The following is an 8,314-nucleotide window of genomic DNA, read 5'->3' on the forward strand; positions in this document are numbered from 1 at the left end:
GGATCTACAAACTCCTTGGTAGGAAGCTGGGGCCTTGATCCAAACAAATCATGCTATAGTGCTTCAAATTCAGCATCGGGTGCACAATGTAATCTTCTTCAACCAAGGTTATATGCTTCTGTGCTGCTATGATCTCACTCACAGTATCTAAGCTTGTGCCATCATATCTTCCAATCTCTGCCATTGTTGGATGCACATCCGTGTAATCATAATCGATCAGGTCTTCCATTGAATCCCTAACTAGGATAGAAAACAACTTCATTTTCAAGTATTGCAGTACATCTGATAGAAGTAAGTATTGTATACCATCTACTTCAATGGATGTCAAGGATCCAAGGTTGGGTTTGTTGACTTGTGGCTGTTCTGAAGAAGATGGCACCATGAGAGCCAACCCTTTCTCTGTCACCACTCGATGTTCCTCTTCAATATTTATGAGCTCTTCAATCGGTTCTTCTCCCGTGTATGTGATAGAAACAACCTATGGAGTTGTATCTTCATCACTCTCCTCCTCTAGGGGTGTATCCAATGTAAGGAGGTAAATTGGCAATGCGCAATCACACTCCACGAGATCCAAAGGTGATGTACCTGGTGCACTTCCCATGGGAACTGTGCATACTCTATGTGAAGGATCCACATGGGCCAGACACCTACTTACCACTTTTTGGTGATTCTTCCCTGCCTGAAATACCATAAGCTATTCCAAAGGCACCCAAGTCATGTCGGATCCCTCGATGGAGTATGTGCATGTAGCAATGGTGCTCACAAAGTCTTCCAAAACTTGAAAGGGGGGATCCAACGATGAGAGCACGCTTTCAAGGTTGAAGTTCTTAGAGAAAACTTGGAATATCTCGTCATCCTTGTTGGCAAAGATAGTCTCGTGGATCCACTCATCAAAGTGTGCGCAAGCATCCATCATAGTAGGTAGGAGGGATGTGGTGGATATAAAGAGATGAAGAGAGAAAGTGTAAAATGAAACAATGAAACAAAAACTAAACTAGTTCTACATTAAAAACCTTAAGTTTTAAACCATTAAGGGTTGTTCGCATACGATATTTAATTATGGCTTTACTTACATATTTGTAAAGTTTACATACATATGTAAATATGTTGATGTGGAAAGTGTATAACAAGTGTATGATTTTGCATAAATACCATAATTTTTAAATATTGCAAGTTTGTAAGTGATAATATTCTATTGGCCAAAAAAATCCAAAAATTTACAAGTGTTGGATATTACAACTTGTGGTGTTGGTATTTTTAGGGAGACTCTACAATTTCTAAAATATGTGGAGCCACACACTTTCCGCTGATAACAGTATCCTCAGCTCATCTTCGAATTTTCCTACCATCTAGTTTAAAATAGAAGCTAACAGGTGGATTCTGCATTAACATTGTAATTTCCTGGCGCATTATACCCAAGGGCCAATCATCCTCCATTTGCAACACTTGGGGCTCGCGGCCCTCACAAATGACAGTAACATCCATAGCTGCACTTTCACGCATGTCTTGATCAAGGCACAACCATTTACCCTTGAGCATCCTCCATCTACAATACTTGAACACTAGGCATAAAGTTTGTCGTGCGACAAATTACCTGTAGTTGGAAAGGAAAGTTAGCCGATTCATTTCAAAGTAAGATAATAGTCAACTAAGAGAGAAAAGTACCTGTAGTTGGAAAGGAAAGTTAGTTGATTCATCCCAAAGTAAGATAATAGTCAACTAAGAGAGAAATTTTTTACATGAAAGCCATGTCTCTTGTTGTGACTCAACACTCCACTGCATCAGGACTGTGAGTTATTTTTTATGTCCAAATTTTGCCTAGAATCCTTGTTACATAGTCCTTTGATGTATTTTTTATGACGTACGTGCTTTTGGTATATCTCAAACCCTTACATTCCTTGAACATGTGTGCAAAAATTGCAATCGGTATGAACTAGCTTAGATGTACATTCTTCAAGCCGGTGCTTGGCTTCATAGAATTCAATATGTATGCGAAAATTTTTGTGCTACACATGTGCAAAATGTCGCTACTACACAATGGCCATTCTATGCTATTGAGATTCGATATGTGCATATACTCAAGGGTTCCATATTCTCAACTCCCCTAGGGTAATATGTACTTGGAGTCATAGAAAAAAACAAGGTCCTCTGCGAGTTGCTTAGCTGTACGCCCCTCAAAAAGCAAACTATCAATTTCGAGGTGGTAACACTTAAAATAACCAGCGAAACTCTCAACATTTTGCCACTCACAGCAATCCAAAGGGTATACTTCTGTAAATACAAGACAAGTTGTTACATAGGTATCATGAAAGTTCTCATTCTCAATGAGTTGCAAATACTTATTGTTTGCAATGTTTCGTTGAAAGGGCATAGTGGATGCAATGTGTATTTGTTTTTGCATGAATACATGTTGTACAAATGCCTATGTTACAAGGTGAGAATCAACTTTCCTTTGCTTGAGAGCTAAAATTTTACCCTTCCAGTGCTTTGATACATCTACAATTGTAGATGCTTTCACCCTGAAAGCTCCCTTCATACTTGGACGCATATGTACCCAAGACGAGCAATGATACGTATCAGTGATCCAATTCTCTTCTTCATCTTTTCTGTTACGTATTTCTATCGAGAGAATGCTTGTTCTTCTCTCAGGCATTATAACCTATGCATTAGATATAAAGAAGTATGTATTAACCCCTAAATAATAAGCATTTTAAGTCTGTCCAGTAATCACCAATATGACATACAATTCAACATGGCATTAAGAGATGTTTACACTTTTGTAAACAGACATAAACATTGATATCAAAACACATGTGGATATATACATCAACACAAAGTGTAGATTTAATTTCAAGACATCACTTTAATCATACCATTTACATGAAATATAATGAAAAGAATAGCACAAGAATACTCAGAGAATTTCACCAAAATAAATTTAATTATAATGAAGAGGAGTCTGATTTGACTCAATACATTGTATGAAATGTGGGTATTATAGAGTAGTTGTTACAAGGATAGCAGCCACATGGCATGAAAATCTTAATAGGCACATTGGATTGACACCTGAGATATTCTAAGACTCAACACATTGTGTGTTATATGGATGATATGATACAAGAGTTTCATGGATCATTGCCAATTGGCATGGAGATCCAAATGGACACATAGGACCAATAAAGCAGAGGATTTTTGAACCATCGACTTCCAGCAGATCCATATCATCCAACACAAAGGAATCACTCACCACATCAAAATAGTTGATGGAGAATTATATGCTTCACCTAAACCTTGGACAATACCTGCATGTGCAAAAAAACACCTGCATGAATCCCTTTTAACAAAAATACTTGCATGAATCCCTTTTAGCAAAAAAAATCTAGATAACTGCATGAATAGAAGCAATACAAAACAGGGCCAATTTACCTATAAGCTAATTTGCTGAAGATAAGATTGAATCATTACTAATCAAAACCCATTGCTAATGATGGACATAAGAAAACATCAATCCCATCAAATATAAAAGTCACTAATTAAATGAATAAATTTTGGCACCACAAAATATGGTAGATTTACCTGTAAATTGAGCTATAGAATCTCTGCTCTACCTTGTGTTAAGTGGTGCAACAACAATTGATCCTTAAGATAGAACTAGCATCAAACCCTATTGTAAAGATAGTAGAAAAGGGATAATGCAGATAGGAAGAAAGAGAGAGTTTGTGTGAGTATGCGGGAGAGAGAAAGAAATGAGCACCTATCCAATCTTGCCCAAATTGATCTCTACAAAAGACAATTTTGCAAGAGTTAGTATTTACATGAAGGTATATTGAAAAAATAGTAGAAAAGAGGAAGCATACATAGAGAAAGAGAGACAGAGAGAGAGATAAGAACTTATGCAATGTCACCCAAAATGATCTCTGCAAGAAAACAACAACAAGGGTTAGAACTAACATTGTGTTGTATTGAAAAGATATCAGCAAAAAAAAACCAAACAGAGAGAGAGATTAACACCTTTCCCTCTTGCTCCAAATAAACTCTGCAAGAAAACAACAATTAGAACCAACATAAAATTCTATTGAAAACACAACATAAAAGAGAAACAACACATAGAGAGAGGGAGGAAAGAAAGGAGAGAGAGACGAGCACCTCTGTCTCCTGCCCCAAACAACCTCTGCAATAAAACAACAACAACAGTAAGAAACGACATCGAATCCTATTGAAAAAATAGCAAACAAGAGAAAATGCAAAGAGAGATGGGCACCTATGTTTTGCCCAAAATCTAGAGTTGTGTGGAGAAGAAAGTGCAGAGGTAAGCAGAATGCTCAAAACCCTAATTACTCTCAGCAGGGAGCTTCAATGGAGACGAAAATTCACGAGTATAGAGAAGAGAGAGAAAGTGGTCTGTTGCTCAACTTTTGGGTCAAACTGATTTTGTGAGAGGAAAAAAAACCGAAATTGAAAATTCTCCAAAAAAAGGGGAAAATTACGAGGTGAGAGAAACTCAAATTTTGTGTACTATTCATTCTCTCTTTTTTTAATCCCCCACTACCCCTTTTTTTAATAGAAAACCCAAGATTTGGAGAGAGAAGATTCACCCTCCATGGATGTCAACATCTAGCCTTCCTATTGGACAATCCAAAAGGCCCACATCTTAAACTATATTATTTTTAAGGGCCCATTTGTGAGTTCATTTTTTTCCTAATGGGAGAGAATGAATGGATAAAAAAAACAAAGAGAGAGTGGTGGCAAGGTCCGGTGCAATAACATGGGACGGGAAACACTCCGACGTACATTAATTTGTGGGTGGGTGGAGACTTTATATACGTTAATTTTGCTGAGTTACAAGAGAAGAAATCCCTTCTCAAAAAATTTAAGAAAGAAAAAAAGAATGATAACAAAAACAAATTGTTTGTCATAAAGTAGACAAAATGGAAAATGATGAAGGTCATAATGTTCATGATCGCGAGGCGTATCTTAATCAGCATGTCCCATCGGAGAGTGCTCAGGCAAGTAGGCTTCCGTTCTCATTGGTAATATCTATCATAGCTCGTTCAAGTTTGTATTCAATGGATAGAGGTATTGGGACAGGTCTGGTTACCTTAGGTTATCATGCGTGTCCATTGTGCGGGCCGCAGTTAGACTCCCGAAGGTTACGAACCATGAAGAAGATAGTATATCAAGGACATGCCGCTTTCTTGCCAGAGGATCATGAACTCAAGGAAGGTTTTCTTGGACAACCTCCAGCACGTACGAATGCCCAAAGTTGGTACGAGCTAAAAATGGTCCACACAGAGTCACATCCAAACAGAATGCGACGGTTCTCAATTTTCTACTAGTTTCCATATTGGACCCACTTACAGATCAATCACTTGTTGGATCCCATGCATATTTTCAAGAACATGGGCAGCTTGCTATGGGACCACATCACAGGAAAGAGAGAAACTGTAGGGGCACGAATGGATTTGAAGGTAGTAGGCAAGATGGAGGCGCTTTTGCCCCATTCGAGTGTTGATGGTCGCTTGCATCTACCTCGCACTCCTTGGGTTTTGTCCACTAAAGAAGAGCGCATTGTGAAGCAAATAGTCAAGTCTATCCGCACTCCGACGTGTATGATGTGTTCTTTTAGGTATGCGTTTTCTAAAGACGACCAATTATCAGGGCTAAAATCACATGATTGGCATAAGATATATTAGGTTTGTACTATGAATGGATTATAAGTGGCTTGCGTATTTTACTATTTGGAGTGTAGTCATTGCTCATAATGCTTTCTCGTTTGTGGCAGTTTATAGTACTGATTGCGATCACAGGATGCCTTACTCCAGAAATACATGGGGCGATTTACAGGTTGTCGACTTTAGTACAATGGATCTCACAGAAGGAGATTAAGACATCCTCTATTGAATCTGTGAGGCGGGGAGCAGTGAAGACGGTCTATCTCTTTGAGAAATACCTACCTATCAGCATGCTCACGATACAAATTCACCTTCCTGTGCATCTTGTAGATGAAGTGGAGATTGTTGAACCTATTTATACGCGATGGATGTTCTTCTTGGAGTGCTTCATGAAAACCTTGAAAGGCTTTGTGCGACAACGAGCTCGGCTAGAAGGTAGCATGGCTGAAGAAGGTTGGTTGGTGTATGAGGCGCTAGTGCATATTTCACAATGGCTACCAACGGTGGATTCACACAATAGTATGCTATGGTCCCTGAAGGACGATGATAGACTGATCGGAGATGTGGTGGTTGGAAATGGGGTAGAAAAAAGAATGGATGCTGCAATGGAGAAGAAAGTGAATCGCTTTTTATGTTGCACTATGTCTCTATGGAGATGTCGTGGTTGGAAATGGGGTAGAAAAAAGAATGGATGCTGCAATGGAGGAGAAAGTGAATCGCTTTTTTATGTTGCCTATGCCTTTATGGAGACGTGGCTCGCTAGGTACTAGCAAGCTAGGAAAGATCAAGAGGAAGCGCGATCTGAATTTTGACATAGTATGCGCTATTTTTTTTGCAATATCCTTTGTATTGATAATCGTGTTTCTAACAATTTTATTTTGTTTTCTTTGCAGCACTCCATTAAAAATCGCGATCCCACCGGCCTTGAGACTCGATATGCAAAGAGACACGGTCTCATTGCATTGATCGACCAATTGTATGGATGCGGCGGCCCTGTAAGTCACTCATCTTTCTTGTCCGTAGTTACCATGTTTAATTAGAATGCATTATTGTATGGCGTACTGATGTGTAGTTGTTTCTTTTTTTGTAGATTCCGTTCGATGCTCCTTTACAGCGGGACGAGGTTTCGGATGTTGAGGATCTATAGTTCACCCTTGGATCCCTGGAGCTCACATACCCTTCTTTTCTGGTCATGTGATTTGTGTAGACATTTTCTATGTAGTAGTAGTATCTTGCCATGATTGTACCGGTCACTTTTATTATGCAATCATATATTTATTTCATGTATCAATGGTATGATTTAAGTACACTTTGCCTTTATTTACACGAGCATTTTACACATTATTGAACTATTTGTATGACCCAAATAAAGCATATAGTGCTCTGCCCTGCCACAAAAATTTCCCCCTGTTACCGTCGCTATTAGCGTTGCAGATTTACTGCATGCGTTGCTATTAGCGTCACAAAATGGATTGCAAAGCGTCGTTATCAACATCGTTATTTGCGTCGGTATCAGCTGCGATGCAAATAGCGATGTTGATAATGACGCTGATACCGACTGTTCTATGGCATTGCCAATAATGACGGTTTTTGCGACGACGGGGGCAATTTTCTTTATGAACATTTTTGTCGCTTTTAACATCGGTATAAGGCCTATATCTTGTAGTGATTTTCATTTGGAGCTCTCAAGCTAGACAAAACCCCTCCTAAGGTAATAGAACTCATTGATCCTAGTAGGTTTGAAAATTTATTTCCTATGTAATTTGGGGCATTTCCTTATCCATGCTACTTGTGTACAAAAACACGTTACTTTTCCAAAGGATACCCATGTAGATTAGAGGATGAATCAAAACAAGAATCTACAGACAACAAATAAGAGCAAGTTAAGAAACAAGCACATGAGACATGTAAGGGGGGGAAATGAGCTTGATCCTTATAAGGAAAAGAAGAAATAGCAAGCTACAATGTACCCAAGGTCAAAAACAAAATATAGTGCTCCTAGGAAGGGAATATGATTGCTAATGAGACAAATGAGGAGAATGTACCTATAAATACTACCACTAGAAGGGGAGCAAGACTAAGAAGACGATTTCCATCAAAAGATCATGGGCTCTTATTCTACTACTCGACACAATGTTTCTATTAAACACGATGATGAGCATTTTGAGGATGCTCAATATTGGAATGAATTTCAAATCCAAAAAATGTTTTGCCATCACATAGAATGTGAGAGGACTTTGCTCCCCTGAAAGGAAGAAGCAGGTGGTGCATGTTGTTATAAGAACACGAGATACCTCTCCAATATGCCTGTTTTTCCTTTCTGCAATTCCATTTTGTTGTGGGATATGACTGCATGAATATTGCTGCTTTATGCCATACTCTTGTAGGAACCTTGCAAACTCATTTGAGAGGTACTCTCCCCCTCCATCTGACCTTAGGCATTTTATTTGCAAGTCTGTTTCTTTTTCAACCATAGCTTTAAGAGTTTTGAAATGCCCAAAAACTTCACTTTTCTTTTTCATAAAATACACCCAAACTTTTCTGCTATAGTCATCAATAAAAGTGACAAAATAATGACAGCCTCCAAGAGATGCAGCTTTAGTAGTCCACACATCAGAGTGGATTAATTCCAATGGCTTTTT

The sequence above is a fragment of the Lygodium microphyllum genome, chromosome 14, assembly GCF_053477565.2.
Source record: "Lygodium microphyllum isolate KBCC chromosome 14, Lygodium_microphyllum_v1.1.10, whole genome shotgun sequence".
NCBI lineage: Eukaryota > Viridiplantae > Streptophyta > Polypodiopsida > Schizaeales > Lygodiaceae > Lygodium > Lygodium microphyllum.